This window comes from Struthio camelus, chromosome 5 (genome assembly GCF_040807025.1).
Source record: "Struthio camelus isolate bStrCam1 chromosome 5, bStrCam1.hap1, whole genome shotgun sequence".
In the NCBI taxonomy this organism is placed as follows: domain Eukaryota; kingdom Metazoa; phylum Chordata; class Aves; order Struthioniformes; family Struthionidae; genus Struthio; species Struthio camelus.
The window spans coordinates 53,817,271-53,830,152 of NC_090946.1; the positions used below are offsets into that span (position 1 = coordinate 53,817,271).

A 12,882-nucleotide genomic window follows, 5' to 3' on the forward strand; every position below is an offset into this window, starting at 1 on the left:
GGTTTTTTTAAACTCACTGTCATTCACTCAGTAGTGTGAAATGTGATTGTTTTGCAATCTGAAGCCTTTCCCCCCAGCAAAAGGAATTTTTAAAAAATGGTGGGTTAGGTGTAGGACCAGGGTGGGGCAGGGTGAAAATATTTTTTAATACTTTTCAACACCTAGTGTTATTACAGCCCAAGTGTTAAAACGATACTGCTGACTGCTTATTTTAAGTAAGGATCTTTTAAATGATGAATGAATTTTTCTTATAAAATTGTGTGTCATAATTGATTTCAGAGTAAATATTAAGTTTTCTACAAAAAAAATCTTTTGAAACTCAGGTTAGGTATCACTGGGCAACGTTTGCCTAAAACCTTTCTTAATAACAGATAAGGACCTGTACATGAATGCTAAAATCTATGGCACTGTACTTTAAAAGCCTGCTTGCGTTTTGTCTGTTTCTTTAAAGGGCTTCAGTATTGTCTCGGGCTCCCCTGGAAATGCAGTAAGGATTCGTATCACATCTCGGTTGCCATAGCAACAGCAGTCTTTCCCATAATGAGCTGCATCATCTGAACTGATGTCACAGCATCATGCAGCAGGTCACACAAGGCACCTCCTAGTATTGCATCCTACAGATGTGCCGTAAACATCAAAAGGGGACGATCTGAACAGGACATGGTAAGTGCTAAATGTTGTGCTCTTCTTAATTGCACTGTTATTCCCCTAATTTGTATAAGGTTTTCCTAATGTGAGAATGTGTGGGTTTTGCCTTGTGAAAATCATTTTGGAGAAAGATGCTGCATGCCTAAATATTATTTTTCAGGCAGACCGGCTAAGACAAAGGCCTACAGAGGACAGTCTGAATATTTAGAATTGTCTTTGTATTTGTGGAAAATATCCTGAAGATTTGAAGAGCATGTATTTAAATTTCATGTTCCAATTGAAGTTGCTACAGTCTTATTTGCTTAAAAAAAATGGAAAAAGGCCATTTTCACTTTTAATGCCATGAACATACCCTGTTCCTTAGCCTATTTCTTCATATTTAAGTGTTGCTAGTATGTGTAGCTCTTCTTTTAACCTATTAAATTTCAATAGCATGAATATAACTTATTTACATCTAATGAGCTTCTAGAACATTGTAGTACACAAAATACTTTACAAACCAGTGCTGAATAAGCAATTGGCACAGTCTTGATTTAAAATATGATTTATACTATTTTATTTCTGCTAGTATTTTTAAAAAAACAAAGAAAAACAGTGATATAATTGTCAAATAAAAAACATCCAATTCCAAGGTAGTTGTTTTGGAAGTCCAGCAGCTTTTATCTGTTTTACTGTGTTATTCTTTCCATCTTTTTTTAATAGTCTGTAATATGAATGTAATGGATTTCAGATCTTTTACCGGTAGGAAAACAAGGTTTTTTGTGTGTGTTAGTTTGTTTTTTCCCTTCCCTTCCCTGCTGCAATTGCAGTAAAAGGTGTAGCTACAGATTCAGACATTCTGAGGGATTTTTAAAATATTTGAATGCAATAAGAATATGAATAACTGTGAAGACTTCCTCTATTGCAGAAGATATGTACATCTTTTCTATTTAACAAGTTGGTAAAAACGTCATGTTTATAATATTAAGCAACTCTTCATAGTGTCCAGTACGTGTTTATTTTATATTAAGGTCTTGCTTCTGGAGGCCACGCTGATCTTGCTCAACCTCAAGTTAATTTTGCTGAATGATATATAACAATGCTAATGATCTGGCTTTGCATGTTTAAAAGATCCAGTCGTTCAGCTGTTTGCTTGTTAGGAGGAAAGAAAAGACCAGACACATGTCATTTTAATTGATCAATATGTCCACTAGGAATTAGGGAGTGGTCTCTGGCTCTGTTCTCCGTGTAGTTTAGATTTGAAAAGTGCAGCAAGAAGAAATAGCAACCACTAATCTTGTGATATCTATATTTATTGTAGTTTTTAGTCCCTTTTACTTGATAGAAGTAGTAAATAGAAAGAGATCTGCTTGCCCTTTATAGGGGTGGGTATGATGGTCTCATCTGGCACAAGCCAGAATGGAGCTTCTATATTTTAATTAGACAGTCTGTACTGCATCATATATACTATTTTCATCATGGCCTGGGCATTCTTTTTTTCCTCACTGTAAAACAAAGCAAATGAAGGTAAATGTTCATTAGAATGATGTGTTGCTTTATTCATGTTATCTGTGATGCATTTTACAGTACGAAAGTAGTTGTCTCTGGCACTTCCTGTGCTCTCACTAGGCACACTCGGAAGGTATGAGTTAGCAAGAGGAAGAGAGGGAGGGACGGACAGCTGATGTCTGCCTGGTGACAGAACTGCAGATGTAAAGAGAAGTGGGGAACAACGCATTTAATTTGCAACTTTAGGGACCATCAAAGAACGGTTAGTAAGGAGTGAGTGTAAGGCATACTTGGATGAAAAATTATGCCTTTATTAGTATCAACAATGTATTTTGTTAGACTTTGCATGTGATTTGGTTGACACTAAAATTTCTCAGACTAGACTTCAGAATGAGGAGAAATAGATTTGGAAAAAACAAGAACTCTTGCCAGTACTCATAGATGAATGATCTGCTGCAAAGCCTCTGGTGCAGATCTTTTGACTTTCCTAATAATAAAAGAAAAATCTTGTGTTTTTAAGTTCCTGTTCCCCTCTACCCCTTTCCACCTCTGTCTTTCACAGCATTGTTTGCCCTGGGAAACACCCACTAATGATGGAGCTGTGATGACAGTATTGTTTTCTTGGGGAACATCACAGCTAATCCTGATCTCAGCTGAGTATCTTAATTAGAGAAAACTTCATTTGTTTTTGCTTGGGCCCAAGTGTCTCATTGAGGTATGTATGGCAGAACATGGAAGAGGATGGAGTGATGAAGAGGGTCTTACTATGGAGGTTAAGCCTGATTGTCTGAGTCAAAGCACAACTGAATATAGAAATTCTATAGATGTAATACAATGTTAGTTGCAGTTGAGACAGTTATAATCAAAACAATTATATGTGTGAAACAGCATTCAAAACTAGGAAAGCTATGTGGCTCTTCCAACTTTGTTTGCCTACTTGTTTAGCATTCCTGAAGGAAATGCATTTTGTAAGTACATGTATTCCTCCCCAGACTGGCTTAATTTGGGCCCTTACTCTGGAGTTGAGAAATTCTACTCGCATCTGCATGCGAAGAAAGGCTAGAGGTCTTCTGTATGTGCAGTTTCATGCTGAAGTGTAGTTAGAGATGAGGGTATACTACTGAACTGAAAGGAGGAGGTACTATTTAATCCTCCTTTTGCTAAAGAGCATTCTTATATTAGCAGTTAAATAGTTCATATGTAGCTTAGCACTGAATGCAGGAAGAAACAGAAGCTTGATTCCTCCCAAAATAGCTGTGGGAGAGAATGATAAAACCTGACCCCTGCAGTGGAAGTTGGTACAATTTTAACACTTTCTGTGGTGTTTGGGTGTGGTTTTTTGGTGTGTGGTATGTATGTTTCTGTGTGTATCTTTTTAAATATATGATAATGCAACCTACTGAGGTGGGGTCAGAACACATCCTCTGTGGAAGGAAGTCACCTTTCTTCTCTGAAGATGACTTGAGGGGAACCCTTTTGCTCTAGGATTTCTTTAGGACTTGCATGTGCACAGAGCAGTGTGTCTAATTTTTGCTTTGGCTGGTCTGGAATGGCTCTGCCTCCAGGAACTCATCCCTGGAAAGTGAAGCCAAAAGAGCCCTTTTCATCCTGAGTGTTCAGGCATTGATTAGAATTAGTAGCCTTTCCAAATACCAGCAAAACTCTCTTCAGAATGGGGGATGAGGGACAAAATGATGCAGTGTCTTAGTTTACTCATCCTCCTGTGAAAATCACTGCTGTGTCACATAGGAAATATTGACAAAATGTGGGACTTTACTTTTTTTTTATTAGGTGCCTAGTGCTACTGGGTTCAGGGAGAGGGACAGTCAGCCAGAATACCTGAAACTCCGGACTTGTTTGAAATAAATTGGTTTATGTGTATTAAATGGTACTGTTTATCTTTTGAAAGAGACACTTACATTTACAATTTACATTGCAAGTATGGCCTGTGCTATATGATGAAGTGTCTGTACACTAATGAGACATTGTATTGGTATTACTGGGATAAAATTAATAATACATGGATGTAAAGCTGACTTAAAGGGATCATTCTGCAACTAATTTATATCTGAATATTAAAATTTTTGTGGAGTAGAGGAAAAAAGGTGCCTTTTGTTTTGCTCTTTTGTGAAGATTGCATTTAATAACAGACCTTAAAATGCTTTCTGCCCTCTAGGACAGCCAATAAAAGATAGCAACCCAACAAAGCAGATTCTAGCTTTAAGGAAAAAGAAAAATTGAATGTGTTACTCTTACCATGAGTAGCCTGGACTGAGCCAGGCCTTTCCTGACACAGAAAGAGAAAGACCAAAAGGAAGAAGCTGAGGTGGGATGCAAAAGCCAAGGGAGGGTCTAGACTGCTGCTCTATGCAGTGAGGGAGCAGGACTTACGGTAGGTGGAAGGGGCAGTGGATGGACAATTGTATCTGATGTTGTCTTGATCTAGAATTATCTTAAAAAAGCAATAGCCATCCTGGGCTTGGTTGCTTTGGACTCTTTAGCACAGGGGAGGAGAGACCTCAGCTGTGTTCCTAATCCTGACAAGTTTTTGCTGTGGACGTTTTCTATTTTGTCAGAGCTTAAAGGCTTCCTGTCGCTTGTTTGTTAAATAGGCATGTATGCTGCTTAATCAGTTATTTGTACCAAGCCTATGGAGTATTTTCTGCTTTCTCATACCCAGTTTTGTATTTAACGTTTTCAGTTGCCTTTAAAATAAAAGCATCTAAAACCCCTTCAAATCTAGCCAGTCAGACCTACAAGCGTGTAATATAAATCCATTTAACTGACATGGTGTGGTTTTTCATTCTGTCCCTATTTCGTGGCCTAAGTATAGGTTTCAAATATCTAGACACTTCAGTACCTTGACTCCCAGCAAGGCTGACTCAGCTCTTTGTTCCCGCAAGGTCAAAAAACGCAGCTCCGTGCAGTTTACGAAATCTGACGCTTTCAGACAAGATGTTTAAAGCCAGGAATTCTCTCTGCTTTGCATGAACTCTGAATTCTCATGGCATGGGTCAGATAAGGGGCTTACCTTGGCAGGCTTGGCCAAAACAGTCTTCCCCCCTCCTGCTTCTTGTATAGGGTTCAGTCCCTTTGAAAGTTGAGAAGTGACCATGTTTCAGCTGGTAAACGAATGCCTTCTAAGGGACCTGTAACATAAATTAAGTATCCTCCAGACTGTGGGATAATCATTGTGTCCTATGGACAGTAGTGGCCTGAAAGTAGGATAGATCCTGTGAATGGTAACACTGCTTTCTTACCTTTCCTAGCTCAATGGTTTCTAGAACTGCTGAGAGCAACCAGGGCAAGTTGTTGGCTCCCCAGAGGACTGATCTGTTACATAGGGGGAAGCAGCAGAAGGTGCAGCGTGAGGGGGAACGCAGGGTCCTCCGAGTGGCAGTCGGAGACTTGGGTGAAGCAGAGAGCAGTTGCAAAGGCCTGACCCTTTATCCTGAAGGTGCATCAAGTCAAACTATTTTCTTGTAGACACTAAGTGCATGAAGTGGAGAGCCAAAATAGCTATCACTTAGCAATGTTATCTTTCTTTGGCAAAGAGATCTTTCACCTGATACATAGTGATTTCTATGAGGAAATAGCTCTAATAGATTTCCCAGCTGCCATGACACAGTGCCTTGTGGGAGCTGGCACATTTTAAAATAACAACCTTTATTAGGATTAGGTTGCACTAATAGAAGTTTTAACTTTCAGATGAGGAAGCACTCAGCTGAAATAACTAGTCCTGTTTTTGGTTTTACTGTAAATCAATTACTTTGGTTTATGAATTTCTTTAAGTGCTGCCCTATATTGGTTGACTTGTAGGTTGGATGTTGTCATGGTTTCAGGATTAGGATGCAGACATGAAGTTGCTCAGTGAGCTGTCAGAATAATATTGATTGTGTATTGGCTTAGTGTGCGAGTAAAAGAAGGTCTGTATCTGAATCTAAAGCAATCGGTTTATATTTCTTTCTCTCTGCTGTGCCTCTCTGGTATTTCTTTTGCTGTGTCATTTCTACTGCACTTTCTCTCTGGACTGAGATCTTATAGGCAAGACTATACTTTAAAGTGCATCCCACCTAACCTCTGTAGCTCCACCTTGTACTCTACATCAGACTCGCATTTACTGTTTTTAGCTCCCTTCTCAGTTCCATCACATACTGACTTCCTCTTTCTAATTCATTTCTTCCATCTTTCTGTGCCTGAATGTTATTCCTGAATGTATAATTCTCTCTTCTACCAAGCTGTCATTCTTTTCTCATTTAAATCCCTTGGAGAAAAAAACAAAAAATTGCATTTCTTCTGGACACTTGCTAAAAAGTGGCTTTTGAAAGAGGTTACATATAGAAAGCTCTGGGGTGGTTATGTTACAATATAACAAAACAATCTGAACTTCTCTACTGAATTTTGATAGGACCCTTATAGTGCTAGGGGATGTACACTCAAAAACAAATAATGTTTTTCTTAACTAGACTGCATCAATTTCCAGTTTAAACTGATAATGTGAAAAAGTTCTTCAATTTATAGATAAGGCATTTATACTCTGAGGGGTGAATAACTTGCCCAAATCTCCTGGAAAACATTTGATGGGGATGGGGACAGAAGCTATATTTCCTGTTTCTGGTACAGGATTTCAAAGGGGTGGGGGGGGAACCTCTATCTGTCTCTCTTTTTTTTTTTTTTCCCCCCCCCCTCTTTCTGCTTCAAAAGTCCTTTTGTTGGAGTGGTGTTGTGTTTCTTTTTGTATAATATTTGGGTCAAAGATGGGGCTCTTTTGGTTATGTGTCTTGGGTAGGATAATTCATTGGAGAAGCACAACAGTTCTAAGGGATTTAAAGGCAAAAAAAGATTCTGTCACTTTCTGTAAGTTAGCATCCATCTGCATGATGAGCTCAGGGATGTTCTCTGGTCTTCAAAAGAGGAGGACCAGGGCAAATCTTGAGCTTACTGCTTAAAATCAAAGAGATGATAAAAATCCATCCCTTTGGAAGCTGGAACTTTAAACACTTAGTTTGCAACACAAAGGAAAAAGTTCTGTGCACTTTTTAGTTTTTAAAAATTAGTGAATTAGCTTTACAAGTTTTTAAATAGTTTCCTGTATCGCCTAGATAAGTGCTTGTCCTTTGACAAATGGCAGTGAATATTCTGTCATAGCAAAGAGTTAATAGAAATTGGCAAAATACCTTTTAAAAACAACAAACAAACAAAAGCTGTGTAGTTGAATACCAGACTCAGGGAGGGAGCTGGAAAGAAAGGGTGAATGCCTAGTTTGCATTACAAAGTATAATCTTGGGTGCTTATAACTGAACCTGTTGAAAAATAATGTTGGACAGGTGACTTGCATTGCATTCATGTCCTTTTGATCAACACAATCAGATCTTGGACAGGTGTTTGATATGGGCTGATAGGTAAGTGGAACTTCCATCTGAAAAGAAAATTACTTAAAGAGAAAGTTAATAGTAATATAAATTCTTTGTTCTTTTTATGCCTGTGAAGTGACCACAAACCATGTGTAAGGTCATTTTTGAACTGATATTGCAAGGCATGACTTCAAAAAACATGCACAAAATACTACTTAGCAATTGCAAAACTAATGAAAGACTTATCAACACTTAAGTCTTATTGTTATGAAGCACTGCACTTCAGTGGTACTGACAAAATCACTTGGGTCTACTGAGAATGCTTTCAAGTAAGGGCTTTTTTCAAAGCTGTTACATGGCTACTTACAATTTTTAGGTACATTAGATCACATCTAGAAGAAGCTATTCATGCTGAGGAGGCTAATTCCCTGGCCAAGATAGTTCTCTGCTAACAAGTATGCATCCTTGCACAGCTAGTCTTTTAAAACGGACCAAGATTTTGTTAGAACAATAAATTAGATTCTGATTGCTACAGAAACAGGAAGTCTAGTTTCAGACAGAAGAGACTGTTACTTTTCAGATTTCAGCATGTCCAGTGTGTGCTGTTATGACAGTGACACAGCAGATATGAGAGAGTTGCCATTTTAGGGGTCAGATTATTTAAATATGCAGGGTATAATTTAATAGATCCTGAATGTGTCTTCTAGTCTTGTTCCTTTTCAAAGCTTCATCTTAGTATTTTACTAAGTCTTTATCAATAACACCCCACTTTAGATTTTCCTGACCACATGCATTGATAATTTGGGGAACAAATAGGGAGATTTTCAGTTTTCTTGGCACTGGAGTAGGTGGAGTTTGAGGATGCTCTGTGCCTGATGTAGGAACAGACAATATATCTGCAACAAAAATGGTTATGCTTTCAGAAGAAAACAATTTTAACCCTTGAGTTTTTAACACCTGTTTGCAGTGTAATAGCTTTTTAAAGGAACCCTTTAAGTGAACTGTGAGACTTGGTTTTGTTGTTCAGTGAATTATTCCATTTAATTGCAGAAAGTGTTTTAATTATTCCTTGTGTTCAGTTTCATTATTGGTTCTAATCAGATTGGAACTCCAGTTTCAGTTGCTTGTCCCACCTATGTTTCCTTTTCCTTTTCATAACACCAGTCATTTTTTGTCAAGCGTGATGCATCCCTCTCAAATCTCCATTGTTTGCTCTTCTCCTCAGGCGATATGGAGAAAGATGCTTGTCAGCATGTTGAGGGCCTGAATGGGTGGTTAATGTAGAACAGTAGTAGCACTAGGTTAGTATTTGGGTAAGGTAAGGATCTAAGTGGTTCTCTCTCCTTTACTTGTCATGAAAATCTACTGAAATTGGTACCAGGATTTCCTGGATTTGAATCTTAATATAAGATACATATAATATGAACTGGTCAGAAAAATAAGGTACAAGGGAAAAGGTAGTCTTGAGCAGCAAGCTGGAATACTGGAATCTAGGAGACCTGGAATCTGCTTCCAGCTCTGATATCAATGTGCCTCTGTTCATCTGCAAAATAGATAGCGATACTCATCCCGATTATAAAGCACTTTACATACCTGGTGATTTTACTTTATGCATATACTGAAATAATACAGTAGCAGATGTCAGAAAGCATGGCCCATGGGAGCATTGCTGAAGAACAGGCAGGTGTGGGTGCTGAAATTTAAATGTAAACTCTAAAGGAAGGAAATTAACTTTTGGGATTTTTCTCCTGAGATAAAGGATTGCACAGTAGAAAGCTTTCTAAATGAAAGCTTTCTAAATGTATGGAAAATGTTGTGGGTTTTTGGCAACACAAAATTATAAGTAGTATATACCAAACTGTCCAGCCTGCTTAACTGAAAACAGTAGCTTGCTTCCAAAATTAAGTTTGGAAAGACCAGGCAGGTATCTCTAGTGACTGAGTCTAAGTGATTTCCGTATAGGTGAAGAGGTACCAATATGTTGTTTGCAAAGTTTGAGGCCATCTCTGCATATCTTTCTCTTGTAAAAAAGTTTATTCCTTTTAGGAAAAGAAGGGAGACATGCCAGATCATCAAAGACTCCTTTCCAAAACAAGAGCTGGATGAGAATTTTTATACAAAATGGTTTTCTCAGAAATTGCTGATTCATTTAAAAAAACAAAACAAAAAACCCCCATCTTTGTGAAACGTTTTCTTGTCTAGGTTATTTTTGGTCAGAGAGCAAAGAGCCCAACATAGATCATTACTGATGGATATGCATTAACCTGAGATGTGAGATACACATCTGTTCTGTGCATCTGTTCTGAATTAGGCAGAGCTCTGGATTCTGGAGCTGGCTCTTTCCAATTGCCATAAATATTTATTTATTTATAGAAACTGGAATAGCTGTAACTGTCAAGTAAATTGAAGGTTGTCAAGTTCCAATTCGCATGCCAATCGGTCAAGAAAGAGGAACACAGCGAGAAAGCTATCTCAAGTGCAGTAAAAAGTAGCCCACCTGCAATCAACCTGTATCATTTTTGGCTCCTTGTGTCATGTCGAATCCCCTTCAGTTTAGTCTTCATTAGACCATTAGATTGGCATGTAGCTTTGACTGCTGTATGCATCCTTAGAAATATTCCTGAAAATCTAAATGTGTCTAGTAGGTAAATAAACCAAGTTAGTATGCTGCACTCAGCACCTAAGCTTAGTATTAAACATATTTGAATCCTAACAGTAACTTTTCTTAGTGCACTCTCTTGAATGGCTTTTAAGTCGAATTGGGTGTTTCTCAGGGACTGTTTAATCTTTGATGGAGTACGAGCAGGTTTTTTGTATTACACTCATAAGCTGAATAATACCTCATGATTTTAACCAATCCTCAAAAAATTCAGAAGCTGGTTATCAGTTGACAAATCAAATGAATAAATATAAAATGTAGTTCTGAGGAACACTTTGAGTTGTCTGGTGCTTCCATTGGGGAGTAGAGCATGTGGAGAACCTCAGCAAAGGGAAAGCTGCTGGTGTGGTAGGGCTTTCCCTTCCCCCCCCCCCCCCCCCCCCCCCGGGCCCCCAGGCTGGAAAAGGCCTCAGGAATTATAATTAGTTGGTTTGGTACTGTTTAGTGTTGGCTTCTTGAAGATGCTTGAAGCAGCAAAAGAACATAGTCTAATAGCCTAGTGGAAGGACACCCAGCATTCTCAGCCCCCCCTAGAAGGGAATAGGAAAAAAATAATTTGGTAGATTAAATCCTATCCTAAATTCTTCAGTAATATCCTATTACTACATGATTTATGTTCACAAGCCAAACTTCTATGAATAGTTGCATTATTTGTAGTCAAAATGCTTCAAATTTATTATACTGTCAGACAACACTTCCTAGAGTTTGTTTGCATCATTTTAACAATCTCTTCTAAGAGATATCTTTAAGTTACCACAGAACCAAAGTTGTATTACACGTTTAAACCCATTTGAATCTTTTAATAACAAACAAAATTCTATTTAGTGATCCCTTAGAAGAAAGGGAAAGATGGATGATAAACTGACCTACATCTATACTTGATCTGAATTTTCTGCATCTAGTGGCAAGTCAGTGGTGCTGAAAGGACAAAAGAATCCAATTATGCTTCTCCATTATCAAATGTGTTAGTGCCCAATATTGCACTTTTGGTGCTAATGCAATACAAATTTCCTTTCCTTAAGGGAAGTAAAAATATTGCTCTTTAATCTTGGAGATTAGAGGAGTATGTTGGTGGGGAGGGAATCTATATCTAAGCATTTGCTTGAATAGCTCAACAAACCTAATGTCCCTGGCACATAACTTTGACTCCAGGAAGCAAATATAGAACATATTGAAACACGGGGGGGGGGGGGGGGGGGGGGAAGGACTTGATTTAAAAAAAAAAAAAAAAAAAAAAGGCACCAGTAAAACTTAAGCCTTTGAGAGGTAAGGGTGTGTTCCTGTGAGAGCAGTGGGTGCAGAGGCTGGAAGGGGCAGGGGCTGCAGCATAGCAGTGCTGGGTGTGCTGCTGCTCAGAGCCTGGGCTGGGCTGGTTATTGCCTGTAATGATCACCCAGACTTGTGACTTATTTGTTGGGACAGCCCAGAAATGTCAGCACAAGGTTAGTTTGAAGCTACTTTAGTCATCCTTTCCTCCTGCAGTGATTTCTCTGCTGCACCTATTACAGGCGTGCCACTGAAACTTGCCTCAGGAGGGGTTTCCTAAAGTGCTTGATGCAGGCTTAACTGTTCCCACTGCCTTCTCATGTTTCACTTTTAATGGAAGTAAAAGCTTGCAGGTCTGATCCAAGGCTTGCTGGAGTCATTAATAACCTTCATGCCTGGTATCTTCCCATGTTGTGTGGGGACTCTGATTTTTTTTGTTTTCTCTTTCTTTGTTTTTTTGGGAGGGGGTCTGTTTTTTTCTGAAGGAAAGTATCTCTGGATACAGCAAATGAAGCACAAGCAGAATCCTGGGAGCTGCAAAGCCTTTTGAAAAGTGTGCTTCACTTGCGGTTCAAATGTTTGAAGAAGGGTTGTGTAACCATAAAGACTTGGGAATAATCTTGCTCCTCAGAGTCTTACCAAACCATGAAAATGCTATTGGCGTTGTCTGTGACAGTCGGGCTGCTGTTATAGTATTCTGGAGTGCTACACTGTTTCCTCCTGTGCTACAAAGCTTATTAAGACCTTAGCCACAGTAATAATATGCAGGTGGGCTTTAAATTCACTTTTTTCAAGTAGCTAACATGAACTCTTTGCCTTCCAGGGAGCTGATAAAACTCTTAACCAAGTTTGAAATGTTTTATCCTGGCTGCAATTTTTGAAATACAGTATCAAGTTTTAAAAGCACAGAGAGGCCAATTTTTTTGGAATGTTTCAAGAGCTTTAGAGATACGTAGCTTTATTTTCTAGAAGGCCAAGGAAGATTTCAATAGCTTTATTAATTTTCTGTGGAGTGGGCTAAGCTGCTTGATTTTGATTTATAGAGTTTTGCTTTTGTTTGAAATGTGAAGAATTTCAAACACAACCTCAGAATACAATGTTCTTGTTGTACAGGAAATGGACGGGTTCATGTAGGTTGCCAGTAGTTTCTTTGAATTAAAGCATGATAGAAAATTTAAATGAATTTGCAGTGATTATTTATGATAGCCCTGGGGAATGAAGTCCTATTTAATGACAAAGCAGGAGCAGCAATGATAAAGGAGATGAGTAGTAAAAGCATTAGTGTCAAGATCCATGACTCCACCTGCTAATGTAGCTCAGCTCCTATTTTGGAGGTACCAGTTGTAGGTACAGTAGATGCCTGTTATTTTTGCCAGATCATAAAAGCAAATTAGCTGAATGCAGTTCTATGTTTTGATATTAGCAGTAATAGTGCTATGGTTGTGGTTAACTTTGTTAGGAGGGTAG

General features: G+C 38.5%; 1 protein-coding gene across 3 annotated transcripts in view; it reads left to right on the forward strand.

Moving 5' to 3' along the window:
* The first annotated feature begins 536 nt into the window (after positions 1–536).
* Positions 537–12,882, forward strand: part of AKAP6 (A-kinase anchoring protein 6) — a 292,996-nt gene continuing 280,650 nt past the window's right edge. For all 3 annotated transcript variants that reach the window (XM_009669920.2, XM_009669919.2, XM_009669921.2), the window contains exon 1: positions 537–663. The gene's annotated coding sequence lies outside the window, so the exon portion shown is untranslated. The remainder of the gene's footprint in view (positions 664–12,882) is intronic.